General features: G+C 31.5%; 2 long non-coding RNA genes across 3 annotated transcripts; one reads left to right on the top strand and one right to left on the bottom strand.

Annotated features, from left to right (window-relative positions):
* The first annotated feature begins 2,413 nt into the window (after positions 1 to 2,413).
* LOC148280364 (uncharacterized) lies at positions 2,414 to 6,051 on the top strand. 2 transcript variants are annotated; one of them, XR_015822629.1, is made up of 3 exons: positions 2,435 to 2,824; positions 3,150 to 3,346; positions 3,607 to 6,051. It is a non-coding gene; the product is annotated as an uncharacterized LOC148280364 (long non-coding RNA). The 2 variants fall into 2 exon arrangements; XR_015822628.1 differs by having other exon boundaries at positions 2,414 to 3,346.
* A 526-nt stretch (positions 6,052 to 6,577) lies between these two features.
* LOC148280363 (uncharacterized) lies at positions 6,578 to 8,032 on the bottom strand. The gene is made up of 2 exons (XR_015822627.1): positions 7,530 to 8,032; positions 6,578 to 7,342 (listed from the first exon to the last, which is right to left on the bottom strand). It is a non-coding gene; the product is annotated as an uncharacterized LOC148280363 (long non-coding RNA).
* Between the last annotated feature and the right edge of the window lie 12,215 nt (positions 8,033 to 20,247).

Here is a 20,247-nt window from a genome sequence, read left to right as displayed (position 1 = left end):
AAAAAAAATGTCTAAAAAAGCGTTTAAAATTTAATAACCAATTTTAGGTATTGCGGCGTTGCCTGGCCTGGTAATTGAAATGATTCTGATGAATCTCACTCATTTTAGTCAACCTACTGTTTTACTTCACAAAAATTACCGTACTGAAGAATTCAGTAAATATGGATGTTCAAACATAAGCCGAATGGTATATTTTTTTAAATTTTTTTTTTAAAGAAATATTTGCGTTCTTATGATTTACCCAAATATTTAATTTTGAGGGCCATTTTCAACGAGTTGTAAATAACTCACTATTAGAAAATGGAATCGAGTTGGGGAAGAGTGGGATTCGAACCACGGACCTTCGGTCCGTGAGTCCGAGACACTAACCACAGGACCACAACCCGATTTATTCATTTTTTATATATATATTCCCGATTTATATATTATTTATGTTACACAAAGCGTAAAATTAGGTCATAACTAAAACCCGTGCCGCGATTACGAACACTATCTTCATCCGTACATATCGAGATGGTACACATAACTTCTGTACTATTTCTATCTACCTCGGTATGTTCTAGCGACTTGTCATCTCGACATCATATGATCCAATCCAACCAATGAATGACCCCGAAAATTTAGTCCGCGTTCATTCATTAAAATTTAAAATACATAGTTCTTATTTATATTCTTAACTAGCGGACCCGACAGACGTTGTCCTGCCCAAACATTGGCTTGCCTGCTATAAGCTAGTTGAACAAACCTTTTTTCGTAAATAAGGTTAATTTTTTTGTACTTTCTTTTGGAATCCTTATTTATATTTAAAATGGGCTTCTTGATAACAAGTGCCCACTTCAAAGCGATTATAAATTCTAATAAATCCCAATTCAAGCAAAAATGCTCGCTTGAACATGATTTTAATATGACTTTTGACAATTACATGCTGAACTTTATTGTATATTTATATACCGAGCAGTTACAATGCCGGCTCCTTTAACGTCTCGTACACTCACGTACACTCAGGAAGATATTAAAACAGATAGAAAAAATATAATGACTGATTTATTTTTTACAATGGCAACATTTTACGCCTAGATACTCTGATATATAACTTCTTATAATTCTGACATAACTGTCTAAGATAATCTTAGACAGTTATGTCAGAATTCAATTCGACTTCAAAATTGACTTATTTCTCATTTATTTAATAGGCTTTTAAGAAAAAAAGTGCCAACTTCGAAAGATTTAAGATTGATATAAATTAAAATTAAAGGAAAAATTGTACAGTGGAGTAAAATTTTCGATACTTTTAATGCGTATATATACATATCGAGGTGTACTAGACCCGTTGGTACAAACCGACGTACTTACATCAAAACTTGATGGTGGGGGGATCGGTAGTGTATCATTGTAATCGGTCGGGAGAACTTTATCTTTGACTATGCCGTCATACTGAAGTTATGTCACTTTGGATGGTAGATATGTGTACCGTGACGTACCCTTCTCCTTGTTTCATATCGATGTACCTACCCAAAACTTGAAGGTGGAGGGTTGTTAGTGTATCTTTGTAATCGCTCTAGAGAATTTATCTTCGAGGTGAACGTATGACGTTCTTAGCTTCCCATTATAATCCCGGCCCAGAAAGTTATAGCGTAAGCCTTGATAATACCTAGACCCCCATATCCCCTTCACAATCTCTATTGTATCGTAATATCTTAAATCGAAGTACCTTTACAAATATCTACAGCAAAGGGAACTAATACTTGCAATATTGATTTAAAAAATTAACATTAATTTTATATAGCTTAAATTTTAGAGTTTATTTTTTTAAATGTTTAAAAAAATATAAACCGCTCATTCATGAGATTACGTAAGTACAAAATACAGAAATCAATATTTTGTACATTTTATATATTTTTATATTATGTATGCATAGTTGTTATTAATAATTTTTGGAAATATATTACTGAACATTATTAAACACAACATACATTTTATTCCAAAGAAAACCCTAAACATTATGATTAAACCTTTTTTTTCAGTTTTTTTAATTAAAAAAAATATATACATAAAAAGATATGCCTACGTAATTCGTATTTAAAAAGGGTAAAGGATATAAAGGATGAATGTCGAAAAAGGATGTTTTAATTTTTATTTAACTTGGACATTAAAATAAACTTATAAATAATATAAAGGAACATGTAAAATGCAAAAGTTGTTTTATAAAATCTAAAATGGTTTTCATTAATTTTAAATTATCACTGTATTTCCAGTATTTAACTGAAATCCATAATATATCACCAAGGGTCAGGTAAGAGACAGTGAAAAAAGTCTGGTAAATAAAATACATTATTGCCAATACATAATTACTTCAAAACAATAACATAAAAATACTAGATATATTAAAATATTATAAAGTAAGTACTACTATGGGCTCCATGCACATGTTAGAAAAGATGAAAGTAATTGATGATCCTGGAAGAAAATTAAAAACTATTTATTTATTTTCAAGTCTAATTTTATTTTTTAGCCGTTTTTAATTAAAATTTTCGTTTTAAATATTGATTTCTGGCGAATGGATTTCGAACGCATCGTGATTGGTTGTCGTGTTTGTGACGTCATTTATCTTGTTCGACAACGCTGTCATTCATTTCCGCTGGTGTTTTTGGTGGCGACGGTTTGTTTAACGCTTTATTCGCAATTTTAACGAAATGACGGAAGATAATTTTATTAAAGGACAATCGGATAACATTCCTCATGTAAATGAATCCATGTTAATGTTGTTTTTTTCCGAAAATACAAACTTTTGCAGCGCCGAAATGAGGGGAGTGAAAGTTGACAGGTGAGTTTCAAAAATGTTTAACTATAATATATTACTTAAAACTGTCACCTTTCTTTGATATTGAGTTTTTAATATGTTAAAGACGTATTTTATATTCAGCAGTGATACAACTTATCGCCAGAAATGGTGTAAATATACTTGGATACTATTTTTTCCATACATAACCTCCTTTGTTCTGTCATGAGTATTTTAATGGACTTAATTAGTTCTTAATAAACACTTTAGAATTAAAATACTGACTGTTTTATGTCTGATTAATTATTGTCTTAAAAACTGTAACCAAGCACAGAAGGGACAAAATTGTAAATACACTATTTATTTGCAGGTCTTCGAGAGCTGAATATGCGGACAACGCTATTGGATATGTCCAGATCAAAAGAAATAAAAATGTGTGCACTGTAAAATGCCGGGTTACACCAGAGCATAAAATTCGGAAGAAGGCATACTCAGTTATCAGCGTCATTGATGAGGCAAATAATAAAATAATATCGTGCCAATGTGAAGACTGTGCGGCTTCTCAAGGTAAGCATGGTAGTAGACGCATTATTGTCGATGAATAGTTGACATCGGAAGCGTCTTATTTATTTAAAAAAAAGAAAAAAACGTACTGCATTGCATGTTCTTTTTGTATAAATTTGCAGAAGGAAGAAAAATTTTATTGTTAAATTAATCGCGTCGCACATATTTTTTTAATCTGTCAAATTATTAGTGTGTATTGAGCAAGTGCTAGATAGGACGATGTCATGTTTATAAATAACTGTAAAATAACATTTATATTACAGGAGGATGCAAACACTCAGTAGCATTTATATATTGGCTATATCGACGCAGCATTGAGCCCAGCCCTACTTCAGTAGCCTGTTATTGGAAGCGTCCGATAATGGCAGGTATCGGCACCACGATTCCTTTCGTTATGGCCAAGGAATTTGGAAACCACGAGGATTTGCCATCAGGAGATGGCTCGTTTTTGGCAGCTGTAGTCGATGCCAGCAACCAGTTGGGTGATGGTACTTCAAGACGAATGCGTCTTTTTACCCAACATACTGATGTAGATAGGTTATCTTTGCATGTTTTAATGTGTCAATTTCAAAAAGAACAAAGTAATTTTCTCCCAAAAGATTTTTTAAAATATTGTCAGGGTCAAATGAAGATGCCTATCTGCAGAGCTGCTGAACGCTTAACTGTTGAGCAAAACGATATACCTTTGTGGCATAGACTGCGTTTTGCTCGAATCACTGCTTCCAACGCTTATGCTGTGTCAAGGTGCCAGACAAGTGATGGTTCTCTCTGTGAGAAATTGTTGGGAGCCAAGTTGAAAGCAACTGCGGCGTTATTACGCGGCAGGTCCTTAGAGTCCTTAGTTTTAAAAGAAATGCAACGAAAACTAAATGTAAAGTTTAGAAAGTGTGGCATTTTTTTGTCTCCTGAATACCCCATATTTGGAGCATCTCCAGATGCGCTGTACGAAGAGTATATTGTTGAGGTGAAATGCCCTGTATCTGATGCCACTTTTCAAACATATTTTACAGACGGAAATCCCTCTGAAAAGTATATGGCTCAGGTCCAGCTAGAAATGTTTTTTTCTAACAAAATAAAAGCTCTGTACTGTGTAGCACATCCTGATTTCGAGGAATCTAAGAATGTTACACATTTGTTTATAAATATAAATAAGGAGTATTGCTTAGATTTAATTGAAAAGTGTACAGTGTTTTGGAATTTAGCAATTTATAATAAACTCAAATAAATTCATGTTTTTTTATTACTTACTTATTCTGTTTTATACTTTATAAATACATATTGTTGATTTTGATAGTTGCATTACCTTCGTAGCCTTGTTAACGAACCTAATTTACCTCTTTAGTCTTAGATTCACCATTTCCTCTATTCTTGAAAGGGTTTTTTTTATTTATTTGTTTTATTCTGTATAGTACTTTGTTTTTTTTTTCTACTTGGATTTTTAAAAAATATAATTGTTGATATATTTAGTATAATAATTGCACGTTGATATTTTAGTTACAATTATGTGTTGATATGTTTAGTGATAGATTTTGTTTTGATATATTTAGTTATAAGTTTAAACTTGCTTTGTTTCTTGGTTGTAAATATTTTTTATCCAAAAAAATGTTATATATTATTCAAGTCCCAAATTGAGTTGTTTGTAACTCCTGGGAATATAATACATTACTGTATTATAATTATGAATAAATAAAAAATATATATATTGTACACACAAATGGCCATATTGTTTTTATTTACAGCACTTGCACGTTGTAATACGTCAAGTGCACACGAACACACATTTCCTTCTATAAATACTCCATTCCATGCTTCTTTAACTCTGTTGAGATATAAAAAACATTTGTTTGTTTTGTTAAGCATTTATTTACAAGTTGAGGGTAATATTAGGTTAACAAAACTTTTAATGTTCAAATAATCTTTACATTTATATTGTAAAATAGTGATGGCCAAAAAAAATAAAGAAATAGAAACCGGTTTAGCATAGTCATTGATGATTTTTAAAAAGATTACTGAGAATGCAGAAGGAATCAAGTGCTGGAGATACCGTTTTGTAAATCAACACTAGGACAGAGTCGTGCAAATGTCCTTGCCCTTAAACTGTATAAATCATACTTTTTAGACACAAGAGAAAATGGTAATTTAAGCCTCTCTTCTACTAATGATTCCTTTATAAATTAGGTCAAAAATATAAATGTCAATGTTTTCTTTTCCCGATAAACTTTTAATTTTCTCTTGTATTTTTTCCTAATTTAATTATCAACTTTCATTTAATATTTTTTTGTTCTATTTCTTGTTTTCAGATTCTCTACTCTTACTCAAATTAAAAATTAAAAAAAACAACTTGAATGTAACATAAAATTATTACTCATGTTTTATTTTCTTTTAAATATATTTACATATTATGCATCTACACTTATTGTGCCTCTACACTTATTGTGCCTATGTGGGATTTTTTAGTTTTCATGTAAAGCTGTAAAGTTACAAATATATTATGTAATAAAAAATGTACTAAATGTAAACGAAAAAATTGTAAATAAAAAAATGCTTAAGTCAGTATTAAGTAATTATTGTTATTTTCATAGTTATTAAATTTTAACCAGTGGCTCCTGAAGGTTTATTAACCCACAAGCAATATTAATAATATAATCTAAGAGGCCAACATAATTAATATCGATGCATGCGTGCATTGCCAACATTTTAAATTCCCTTATCCGACTGATTGCACGTTCAACGTTGATTCGTAACGCAGCCACCCTTTAAAGCCTCCTTGACCTTGTCACAAGATAGAGGAATGTCCGCGCTCACACTTGGTGGACGAATTAACTTGCATTGTTTTAACTCGAGTAAATGAGCAATGTTTTTAAAACCTCGGTCTGCCATCACATCCATACCAGGTTTCAAATTATCTAAAAATCTGCAAACCTCGAAAATCTTTGTGTCACTGGTTCGTCCACCATATCCTTTTGAAATAAAATTGATGTGTCCGCACGGTGTACAAGAGACAAGGTATTTGATGGTATTGCATTTTTTGTAATCTGACCATGTCGTGGCTTGTCTAATGGGGTTTGAAGGCTTATCGATTTGTATTTCCAAACAATCAATGATAGCTTGGACTTTACTGTATCTTGCAATAAAGGGCAAAGGCAAATGAAGCCGAACGGTATATTGGTCTGGCCAAAATATTAGCTCCTGCAGACAGATCGCTACTAGCTTTACCGTCTTCCTGAAGATCCTGCTTACAGTTGGTTCTGACAATCCAAATTGCATTCCAAGAATTGCATTTGATTCATCCAATCTGATTTTTTTAAATGTTATTAAAATATTCAGGCGCGAGTCACATACTTTTTTGCACAGAAGTGTTAAAATATATGCCATATCATCTGGTATGCCAAGACAAAGTCGATAATTTCTTTCAATACCCATTACAGTAGCCTGTCGTAAAATAACATTATATTTTTGAATTTCAAAAGCATCAGCATTATCGTCAGAAGTATCGTCATGAGGTACAAAGTCCTGGTCATCGGAAGTACTTTTCCATTCTAGTATTTCATCATCATTATCTGGCATAACTGAATCATAGCTTATGGTAAGATCTTTAGGTGTAGGAAAAATAATAGGAGATGTAGCTCTTGTCACCGTTAGAAACGTGGCGTCAGTTGATGTTCCCTTGCTGCGAACAATGACTTTATTTGACCTTAAACTTGCTTGAGTCATTTTACTAGCTTTTTCAACTGTGGGGGATGAAGAAGCGAATTCGAGTTCAACTGCCTCCGTTGCAACATTTATAGATGAAGATGTACAGGGTTGTTCTTCCTCCGGAACTTCAGACGTCATTGTTCTTTCAAGAGTTCCTAAATGGCTTCTTCTGTGTCCCGTTTGTCGTAAAAATTTGATGTTTTTCTTTTGACACTCGAAAATGTGTGGAACAACATTTTTTTTTAAGGACACCCTTCCTCCCATAAGCTTGAATCTGGTAAAATTATCAGCATCTTCTTCAAGCTGTGAAAATAACATTTAACATAATTAGAATACTTACATCACGAAATGGCTAACCATCAAAATAAGTTTATGCTTTTATTACAATATATTGTATTTATTTGACAAATAATATTTAATATGTACATATAATGTATTATCAATCAATAAATAGAAGTATAGAATGTGTAAAATATAAATTTGAACTTACGTTGAAATGATCCTCGCAACAGTAAATTCCGGATTTACAGCTGATTTTGTCAAACTGTCTCTTCATCGCCACAAACCATTTTTTTCTCAGTTTAGCATCTCGTGGAATAGTGACAAACTTCTTTCCCGGTGTTGTATGTGTCGTATTAACACATCTAGGAACTGAACAGTATTTGTACCCAGCCATCGTTCGATAATTGCAACACAATAAGCTTTAATGTTAATATCACGGCAATTAAAATAAAAACAACTCGACTAAACTCAACAACTCGCAAGCAATTAGTTCTGTTTTGACAGATACAGATTCGTACACGCGATAAATGACGTCACACAACAAAAATCGGCAAAAGTTGCCGTTTTAGCGCGAAATCAAATTTTTTAAATTTAAAACCGTAGTACTTTGCTTAAAAGTAAAAAAAAAAAAAAAAAAAGCGCACTCGTGTTTCTCTTTTTTTCCCCTCTTTTTTTTGAGATAAAAAAAAAAATTCTGCATGGAGCCCATTGTGAAAATGTTCATTCAATGACCATAAATGCCTTTTGAAAAATTATGTAAAAGTATACCCAATTATTATCACAAAATCTTTCAAACTTAGCGAACAAACTTTTGTTATATTGCGAACGCCTAACGTGGCATGTCGCTGCTTCCAGTGTCGATCGACGCTAGCAGACTTTTTGTCTACCCACGCAAACATAAATCAGTGTTGCTTTAAGCTTTGACTGGAAAGAGCGTGTTTTTTTGTGTGGTAAAATTAAGACGCCATAAGGGTTTATTACAAGACAATGTGCGGGTAAAAAGGAAACAACAAGGATCAATCTTAACTTCTAAATGCTACAAAAGTACATTTAAAAAACTTAAACAATTTTCTGAAATGACCCTTGTGCAGCCATGCGGCTCGTCAGAACTGGAGAAATGTCACTTCGTAAAGTATCTGAAAATTGCTAAATTACTATTAAGTAGGCGATTTTCTGGTAAATAAGGGAGAAAAAATAAATTAAACGGCAAACAAAAAGCAGACCTCTCCTAAAAAAATAAGATTATGGCTATATGGGGATTCGCATAGGCAGCAGAAGAAATTAAATGCACCGTTCCAACATATATTCAAGAAAATAATACACTTTTCGATTTTTATTTACTCGCATGTTATCTGTAATACTTTTCGCTGTCTTATATTTTGTATTTCAAATAACCAATAAGTTGCTACGGTTGTTTAATGTTAATTGTATAATTTTTATTTATGTTTTGCAAAAAACACAAATAAAAATTAGACAAAAAAGAAATAAAATACTTAATTTTGATCAAAACTATAGGGTTTTCTCATCTTCACATTTAAAAAAGGTTAAAAATGAGAAATTAGATAATATATTCACTCAAAAATTGTTAAAACCCTCGCAATCGTAGAAGTATTATTAAACCTAATTGTAAATTCAACCCAAACTTTCTCATATTGAAGCTTTATTATCCCTTTTCTCGTACTTACAGAATAGCACTGCTGCCACAGTTGGCTTGTTTTTACACTAATATAATGAAAGACTATTCAAACATATCGTGGTTATACAAGTAAAAGTGACCATTTGCAAAAATGACAAAATTGAGATTATTAATTTTTTGACATCGTATTAGCATAATGCTTGACTGGTAAAAATGCCAAGTCGATCGGACACTCCAAAAAAAAAAAAAATTGTAAAATATGTGACCATTTGATAAAAGCTCACAGATTTTTGACAAGTAAAACTGACCAACACACATAGTCACTTTTATTAGTAAATTTAAGATCCAAAGAATTGACCAAGTAACAGTTAGTCAATTTGACTTGTAGGTGATGTTACCAGTAAAGAGTTAGTCAGAGTTAGTAGTTAGTAAGTTAGTATACGTTTTGTATTTGACATATACGATTTTTTTAAAATTTATTCTTTAGATTATTACTTAACACTTCTTAATTATTTGTTCTTTTTCATTTATTTTATATTTCTCTGTTTATTTAACCTTCATAAATATAAGAAAATGAATTATTGAAATAAAAAATCCCAAAAGCATAATTTATAATTATAAAATAAAACACTCCCTCCCTCAATGAACGAAACAAAAATGATAATCTGCAAAATTTCATATCAAATTTTACAGGTAAAATTGACTAAGGTATGTATCACTCAAATTTGGGTGCTTTTCCGAGAAAGAAAAAAAAAATACTAAGTTTTTCATTTTTTTTTATATTAAAGTAATAATGTTTTTTAAATACGTTTACACTTTGCATTAAAGTTAAAAGTACCGTTCATATAATGTAAAACTACCAACCACCTACTTGAAAAATCTGATCTTTGAGAATCAATTGAACTCTAGAAAAACACTAAAATGGCTCCCCTGAACATTATTGATTTTTTCACTTGGTCAATTTCTCTTGTGTGCCCACGATATAAATATTTATGTCCAAAAATATATACATTAAACTAAATTCTTAAGTGAGAAAATATAAAATATATGTATTTCATCTCATTATTACCCCACCCCTCCTGACCCTAAGCATTTTTTTGTTCGATTAACTTGCCTAAATGCCAAATTTTATTAAACATAAATTCATATTATGTGAACTGCCGTCAGATGCCAATATAATTTTGAAATACATTAAAATTGACATTAATCCTTCATATCCTGTACCCTTCATTTGTTGTTTTGGAAACTTACTGAAAACAGGGAAATTTCAACCCTGAATTAATATGAGACGCTTCTCATTTTTGTAAATAAATACGTAATATAAAAAACAAAACAAATAGGCCAATGCAATCCACGTGCCTGGCCCTAGGTCTCATTGTACCAATCCTTCCACAGGGCATTGTGACGTCACGCGTCACGCGGCTATTAGCGCGCGCTGCGTTACCGACGGACACGTGCGCCGTGAATGGCGGGAAGGGAGAACTAAGATGGCGGACGGGGGAAGAAAAGAAAACTGTTTTAATGACCTAAATAGGACTTACCGCGCATACCTGTATTGAAAATATTGAATACGTTTAAGATCGATTTTAAAAAAGATAGGCGGGACGTAAGGCTTACCCAGAAGCTAATTAATATACATAAATGTACAGAACTAGAAACGATCGTAAATGTATCTTATCTTCAAGATCGTTGAAATAAATCCGACCATATAGTCCTACACAAAATCCCCAATTCACTCTTTGATGCGCCTGAACTACTAAGCCCTACAAAATGAATATCTCAAAAAGAAACCTAAGACAAAATATACTTTTTCAGACTGAAAACCATAGAAATAATTGAACGTAGTTATGCAGAAAGCCACCAGTTGAAAATGAGGAAGATCAGTGTATTTTTTCAATTATTTTTATTTGTTATAATACTATTAAACTTTGCCAAAAAATTTTTTTATTATATTATCAGCGCTATGATTTTTGAAAGTTTTGTATTTCTGAAACGACTTCGCGTGTGACGTCAAAGGTTCTTCTCTATTAATTCTTCCAATTGGTTCGTTTACGGTTAGCAAACCGAATATCCTTCATAGCTCTCATATCATTTGTTGGTTCATATATTTCTTGTATTCAATTTCCCGTAAGGCTAAAGTTCCTCATTTAAAAAAAAGATTTATTGGCGTTATCGGTGCAGTAAGGTCTATTTTATGTTTTTGCTGAAAACAACCAGGCCACTTTCATACGAAAAACCGTAATAATCACCTTCTGAAAATAATGTTGATCAAAAAACAAAAACAGCATATCTCAATTAATAGAAAACACCCACAGCACTAAAAAAAACTTCCGGTATTGATGCTGATGGGAAGATTCGTGCATCTAAAAATCTAGTTTTCTTAAATAAATTAAAGTGGTATTTTTATTTGATAAATTAACCCGTAATAAAAAAACATGTTTTAATACAGAATGGTTATACATTCAAAGTTTGAATCAGGTATCATTCAATGTTAAATCTGTCTGTTTTCTGAAAAATGCATATTTTAGGTTGAGTAGTCAGCCAGACTTTAAAAACTCACCGTATTTCCTTTAACACGTAATTAAATTATTATTATTACAAGAAATGAATTGAGTGATTGTTTACACTTAAGCATCCTAATTTAAATGTAAAACAATACGTTCTGTACACAGTAACACATCCTACTCGTACATCAGAGTTTTACTAGGGCTGGCTGTTTTCTGCAACGTGCTCATCTTTCCTTGTATGGCCAGCCAGACTTTAAAAATAATTTAAACTGATCAAACGCATAATATTTTTTTTTTATTAATTACAAGTGTGTGTATTATTTAGTATTTGTCAAAGAAAAAACATTCCAAATGTTGTAATTATCCACCCTTTTCACAAAAGTGCTATTATCTCAGTTTTACTTTTCTATGGCTAGTTGCTTTCTGCATGACTACGTTCAATTATGGTTTGCACTCCGCAATGCCCAAATATCCCGTTCTTAATTTCTTTGATAATAAGTTATCTTCTTTTATGCGATCACTGAATTAAATTCAACTATAACCATCTCCCTTCCGCTTTCATTCCTACCTAGTCCAATTTATCTCCCTCTCTCATATCGATGATTTTATATTTATGTACTTTTATTGTAAACTATTTTGCCATTTTGCTTATTTGCACAAATACCGTGAAATCATAGACCCACAGTACGTCGATCAATTGTGTAAAACACTCTACACTACAAGGTTTGTAGAAACAATACGTACATTTATTTATTTATTAAATGAAACACTTTATATACATAAACAGTTTATTTATTTGTTAAAGAAATCTTACAGTCTTTATATTAATGCAAGGTACAAAAGAACAATTAAAAAAGTAAGACCAATTACAGATTTTACCTTAGTTTATTATGAATGCAGGAGGAGAGGGGAAAAAAGAATCAAATTCTAAAAAAATAAATAAATGAAAATATAAATAGCATTGTATAGCTCCAACTCTACTTTCCCCCTCTCTCTCTGCTTCCATGAACATTTATATTTCTTAGTAAAAATTCACAACCAACAATAATTAATTAGATGCAGGTAGTAGATGTACATATGAATAGGTAAAAATTAAGAGTTGATTTTAAAAGTTAAAACTAAAATTAAAAGTTTAAATCAAAAGTTAAATTTAAAGTGAAAATTAAAATTAAAAGTAAAAGATAAACTTAAAAGTAAAAAAAATAAATTTTAAATTAAGTATTTCACTCCCTAGGGAGTTATAAAGATTGCCATTTATTGCAACGGAGAGGGAAAAATTTCAATGTAAAATTAGATTTATTTATTTATGACAAAATACATCGTTTTCAACCTTAAATATTACATTACATTATATATTTTATTTGTACGAAATATTCCCAATCAGCAAAAGTGCTGGTATGAGGGTATATAATATATTATGACACAATAGTTTTAATAAAAAGTCGATAAAATAACATCACATATCACTCTTCACATGGGCTGAAAGAACTTTTTTATTTAGGTTTTTTTAAGTACGTATATGTTTTGTATATTTTTGGGTCATTATTGAGTGAATTATACAAACTTATTGCTGTATATACAAAAAAGTTAAATGGAAATGTTAAAAGAAAATTGAGTAAAATTGGTCATTTCGATACATTATTTAATTGTTTTAATGTCTTTTTCTATAATTTTATGAACATTACATAACATCATTTATGTATGTGTTGATACAACACAAAAGAGATAAAGTTATTATAAATTAGAGAACAGGATCTTATCACCGGGAATAATGTTTAAAACGTATTTATTCAATATATCAAGCGGATTTTTATGAATGTAATATTATAAAAAAAACTTTTAAAAGTATAATATTTTTATTCGTAATAATTTTCGAGTTTAAAAACTAGCGCATATAATACTGCTCGCTGTTGGCCGAGGGGATGATGACGTCACCCCTGTCGAGTGAGCTTTTATAGACAGACTTTCCGTACGTACTAATGTACGGCTATAGGGTACCTCGTCATTTACTGTTATTTCCAAAAAGAATAGGGAAATATCACATACTACGATTACAGATAAAAATATATGAAATGGATTTAGAAAAATTAATTGTATTTTCAAAATCAATATGGATACTGTGGGAAATGTTATCATACATACATTTATTGGGATGTCGCAAAGATTTTCACCCAGGCTTCTGCATCGCGTTTCCAGCTGTTGTCTTTGAATGCTGGAAGAGGAAAAAAGGAAAAAGGTGAAGGACATCTTGAAAAGTTTCATTGTCGCATGGGCAGCTGTTGATCTCGGAGATCTTGAAGCGATGCAGGTAGCTCACGAACCCACGATGACCCGTGATAATATGAGTTAGCTCGTAGCCAGCTTTCTGCATTCTCCTGAAATTATTGCCATGGAAAATTGTAGGGAAAAAAATGTAGTCATACTTCCGGTATCTTCACTCAAATAACGACCGTTCCAGAGTTAAAGGGTCCTGCTTCTTATTTTCCTTTTGGCAAAGCTGAGCGGGAAATCGGCCTTGACAGTTGTGACTTCAAGATTCGTTATAATGTTCTTAACAATTTTAAATGTCAGGAACAAATAAACATGAATAGTGACGTATTAGGGGCGTGGCTAATGGAATGACCGTTTTAGCGGGAATGCATAATTACAAATTCAAAAATATACAGGCTACTAATTTTTAGCAAAAAAAAATTTTTACTGGACCGTATTTCATGGACTTTTATTACTTTAGCAATGTAAAAAAAAAACCTTACATTTCCCCTCTGCAGTTATTCAATTAGGAATATTTGAAATCATGTTTCGTTCTACGTATAATATCGTAACCCATAAGAAGCGATTTTGCAGAAAGATTTAAAAATATTTTTGTTCATTATAACTCTAAATTGAACCAGATTTAAAATAAAGTTAAAATTATTTCAGCTTACGATCGACTATAAAATATTGCAGATTAAAAACACCCTTTTAAATGAATATTTCTTATCATCTATGAATCGAAGCCGAGACCTCTAGCATGGTAGGCAAACGTACTGACCATACCGCGATGCAAAATATTTCCAAACCAATTTTTTTCAGTCGTAAATAATAGTGTTCGAAAATAGGAAATTATTTGTGATAGTGCGGGGATAGAACCTCAGACATCCGGATCTGAAATTCGTGACAATTCCCACGGAATTACAACCCGTCTATCAATATTTTTCATGGCTTTAGTAAAACCGTAGATTTTATCAATAAATCAATTTTACGTATGTCAAAATGTTGGTGGACAGGCTGGAATTCCTCCCTACGGAGTTTTTTAGATCGAAATTTGTTGCAACACAGAGGGAAAACATTTTTAAAAAGGGAATATTTTATTTTATTATACCATAGTCAACAGATAGAAGAGTCGAGGATACGTGGATGTTTAAACATAGGCAAAATGGTAAATGTTACAGAGTGTGTGGCCCCTTCAACCAGCGAATGACTGTTCATAAGCCCTGTAAATGCCTAGAATTCCTAGACATAAATTATATCCTCGTTCACGTAGATAAAAACTACACTTCTTTGGGTGAAATAGAAATGAACCAAAACCCTCGCAAGTAAAAATCTGAAAAAGAAAATAGGGTGAAGATATGTCTGTTTCAGAGTGTATGGTTGAAACATTCGTTTACCGTTCTCGGGGTCCCAGATTTGATTCATGGTAGAATCAAAGTGAAATATTTGTTTTAAAGGTGGTTTTACATTGCAACATTTCACTGTCCTTGGACTATCTGAAGCGTAAGGCCAATCACCTTACATTTATGTAACATAAATAATGATTGTACTTTTGACAGCATATTTATACATTATTGGGTGTACACTTGTGCGCATAATTTTGCAGTATGAATTAATAAATGTTTCAGTTTAACGGCGACGATTTATACCAACCCCTATCTCCCCTAAATGAGTCAGGCCACCTACATAATATCTTGTATTCAGCCCCCCGGCTCCAGTCAACCAGTAGACATGACTCAAATAGAGCCACTGAACTGGAGGAGGCAGTGCGTCAAGCGATAAATTGTCATTTTCCAATCAACAGTTAATTGAGCAATTATAAATTACTAATAATTGCGGAAAGGGAATGATGATGATGATGATGAATAATGATTAAGGAAATTTAAACACGACGATTATTTTTGTAATTTACATTCTTTATTTATTTACTTATACTTTTACATTGTTTGTATTCTTTTTTTCATACACAATAATGTTCCCTTACTGGGGTGTCCCGTACCGAGGAAAACATTTTACAAAATGTGAAACATGCCTTAAATAAGTTGTTTAACAAAGTTGAGATAATTTTATTTTTTTTAATATGTAATTAATCTAATTAACCTAATTATCATTAACATAATAAACAATACAAACTTAAATAATCATTAAAAACATAACCAATTTATATAGACCAATTTTCATAAACAGTACACACATTTAACTTATTTGGCTTAATCCACTCATCGATCCGTGCGCAACCCACCTCCACTATCCATTTCTTAATAGCAATTTTATATTGTGAATTGTGAGTACTTACTTATGATAAAGAACTTTAAAAATAATTGTAATTACCTAGGATTTTTGAAAAACAAACAAACCAACCCGTGTCCTTCTGAGGGTAGGGAGACAAGACAGAATGCCACTTAATTCAATCTTTATTTATTTATTTATTTACATACACAAGTTTATTGTATATTATTTGAGACATAAGTCCAAACTCCGTGAGACTAAAAGTCCTGTGTTGAGATGAGCCTGGCAATTAGTTGACACAGACACATGAGTATATCACCACAAATATAGGTTCAGAAACATAAAAAATGGTAAACAGTAAATTCAAACATTCGAACACTTTGAATGCAGACCTCGCTTCCCCTGCATCCATTCATCGTATCATGCACGCACGATTATTCCAAGAGACATGTCCATCTTTAAGTGTTTGTTGAAAGAGTTTATGCCAAGCCATTCTCGGTCATCCTCGTTTTCTGCATCCATCTTAATTCGCATCGTAAAATATTCTAGCCGTTCCTTCGCTGCCCGTTTGCTCAACATGTCCACACCAACGCAATACTCCTTTTTTAATAATGTCGATAATACATATCTCATCTGTGCACCTATCATATCGAGGCTTTACTGACAGAATGCATTAAGTCATTAAAACAAGTTCCGGGATAATCTCATTTAAAGCTTTTTTATTCATTGAAGGTATTGTTACTCCGACAATTAACTTTTATTTAATTTTTTTGTAAAGCATTAAACTAGTCTTCTTTATCCTCACATAAAATTTGAGATTAACATCTTGCACCTATATTTAAAATATTTGAAATATATAAAGACAATGGACTTAATGCATTCTGCCATTATAGCCTAGATATGTAGGTTCAAGATGTTGATTTCAAATTTTACGCTATGCCTAGAATAAAGATCACTATTTGAAAACTTTAAACATTTTTGAATAAAAGTTAATTGTCGGAGTAACAATGCGTTCAAAGAATATAAAAGCTTTAAATGCGATTATCCCGGAACTTGTTTTAATGACGAAATGCATTCTGTCAGCAAAACCCTGATGGATAGTTTTACCTAGAGATTGCGTAAAAACAGCATTCAGTTTATCTTCATCCTAGTTTTTCTAATTCCACACTTGTCAGAATGAAATAATATCCCTTAAAATACAAATAAACAAACAAAAGGATTGACCGCCACTTTACTATCTACTTACAGATTTTGCTTCTTATGCACGCATGTCAATTATTCCGGTTTTTAATATGTCTATTTACAACACATGCTTTAAAAATTACACTATTGCATGTAACATTGTTCTTCTTCTTCACACGAATTTCTCTCACTGTCTTTTTTATAAAAAAAACACTACTCCGCGGTCACTCAAACCAGCCAATACAGGTCATAGGCCATGTAAACGCTTAAGCTTCCATATTTCTTTCTCTTAAATGACCTCCATATCTTTTGTGATATGTAAACCTCGATTGCTCCCTGGGAGGTTAAACCCAGTCCTTGTCTCCGAAAAATATCTTAAACTCAAAATATTGTTCATACCAACTGGTCCAAGAAATATAAAAATTGACAAATATTTTTATGCGTCGGGTTGCATAGTAGAATAAAACCAGCATCATTCAACTTGGCAAAAATCATCAGTTGGAAAAATTGAACAAATATTGTGGCTCCAACATAGGCAGAATCGTGCATGTTACCCAGTGTATAAATTGACCAGTCAATGACAGGTCAAAAGCCCCGTAAATAACTAGACTTCCATATATCCTTCAGCAAAATATATGTGTTCAATTTGATGCATTTCTATTTTAAACCGATTTGATTAAAAACATGGTAACATTTAAAAATATTGTTTCAGGCAGGTATATTATTTGTTTACCTATCTATACACCTACATATATAATTTTCAATTTATAATTTTCCGTCGTGAATGGTAATATTATATATATTGTGCATACTTTACATATATTGTACAATAATTTCAAAAATGCATTTTGTTGATTTTAATATTGATCAAGTGTAAATGTTTCACATTATCAATGCTGCGTTGAATAACGGTGTGGCGCTTTTGATGTGTAAACTCTAATAATGTCGTGCCAGTTCAGAGCAGCGCGTTAATTTCAGTACTGAGTTTGTTCGCGAAATTATTCGAGCCTGATTTATGTTGAAAGTTTCAATGAATTATGCTAAATATTATAATTTATTGGACGTATCAAATAATATAACAGAAATAAAAGTAAATTCTTAAAATTGTAAAAAAAAAGGTTAAATTTTTTGGGTACGTTTTTAGCTAAATATTAACACTACTCGCGTGGACTGCAGTAGTAATCCAGGGCCCCGATTACAATGGAAAGTTAACATATATCTGTAATTTTATCTGCAAAGTAAAATAAAGTTTTCTTTATGAAAAGCAGAATATGTTCAATTATAGGTTACCGATGAAGATAATTCAGATAAACGTTCATGCAAACATACTAATTTTCGAAAACAAATATCGGTTATTCTTTATAGACAGTCCAAGATAACTCTGTTTACTTCCCATTGTAATCGGGGCCCAGGGTGACACTTTCTTCGATATTTTTTCAACTATAGAAATTTGTGAGTTAATTGGGCGTGTATTATTCGAGGGCAAATGTACCTTAAGAATCAATGCCACACGGATACTGAGTGTACACGAATATTAATTTTAGCGTTAAATCTTATGGACTACCATAGTAGTCCACGCAAGCATTGAAGTTACATTTTTGTGATTGATTTTTTTCTTCTCTACAAAAAAATGTGCAAAACATGTAAAAATTGGTATGTCCGGATCATCAGGTCGTTATATGTACTCAAATTTATGAAACAAATGATTTCCATTTTTTTAATTATTTGATCTCTTATAAATAACATCCTTTTTTACAATTGGAGGTTTTGTTTGATTTTTCTTTATCTTACTGTATGAATGGTTTTTTTTCCATTAAAGAAAAACATTTTTTTAAATTTATTTATTAATGGACTTAGTTCATTACAAAAAATGGAAAACACAAATCTTCATAATACAAACAGGCACAATTTAATAATTAACAACTAATGAAAATTAAATCTAAGAAAAAAAAAAATGATCACTACCTCAAGACAAAATCTGGTATATGTTAGTGATTGTTTAAATCTAGAAAGACTTGCATCAAAAAAGGCCAGACCCTGTCTTGAGTTTAGTTTAGTTTTATGATAAGTGTATTTTTTATTAAAATCAGTAAAAAATCGTATACTATTTTGCCCAACCATAGTAGGCCACGAGGTAATATTTTAAACGGGGGTACTCTTGTGTTAATTTAATGCCTATATCGGCCATCGAATGGCGTTTAAATTATGCTACTAATAAACGTACCCTAGAAATGAAATATATACAACCAAATTTATTTTTTTTAAATACATAACTCCATAAAAATGGGAATGAACTAAATTATTTCGACTGTTTTATTTTTTGAAAACGATTATTGAATTCATAATTTCAAATTAATTTAAAGAAAAATTCCATAAAATTTTAAAGGCTTTGAAATTTGAAATATTAAAAAAGATTTTTCCAAAGTAGTTTTTTTGTTCAATTTAAAAAACCTTTTAATTTAATACTTAGTCTTTATATGAGAATCAATGTAGGTACCAAACCTTCTCTAAAACATTCTCCATCTCTGTTGTAATATTGAAATACAAGAAAAATTCTGATTTATTTTTAAAATGATTTTCTCCCCCTTCTTTGCGTTTTTGTTTATTTTTTATGCTAGGTAACAGGATCGCAGAAGTTATCACAGGTGAACGGTGCCATATATATATTTTCCATTAGTTCATAGTAACCTACAGATACTGAAGCTAATACTGCGTATAATACCCGCGACAAATTTTAATCCCTTCCAGCATTTCATTTGATCCCTAAAATAATTGCTTCGTGGGGATGTCAGCTTGTTACCCTCGCTTTTGCTTCTAAATGTCTGCGTGAAATGGTATCAGATAACCTCCCTAATAGGGAAATATCACATGCCACGAATACCGATAAAAATATGCGAAGTGGATTTGGAAAAATGAATTGTATTTTCACAATGAATATGGATATTGTGGAAATTTTTTTCATTCGCAATTTAAAAAAATAAAATTGCAAATAAATACTCCTTCACAAAAACGTGATACGATTGATCGTGGCACTCGTGACGTCAAGATTCAGTTTCATCTACAATGTTTGGCATTTTTGTTTACTGTTTTGAATGGGCCGTTATCGTCGCATGGTTTTTATG

Source organism: Micrasema longulum, unplaced genomic scaffold (assembly GCF_059751315.1).
Source record: "Micrasema longulum isolate JH-2025_06_02 unplaced genomic scaffold, ASM5975131v1 h1tg000588l, whole genome shotgun sequence".
Lineage (NCBI taxonomy): Eukaryota > Metazoa > Arthropoda > Insecta > Trichoptera > Brachycentridae > Micrasema > Micrasema longulum.
This window is presented reverse-complemented; position numbering and strand designations above follow the sequence as displayed.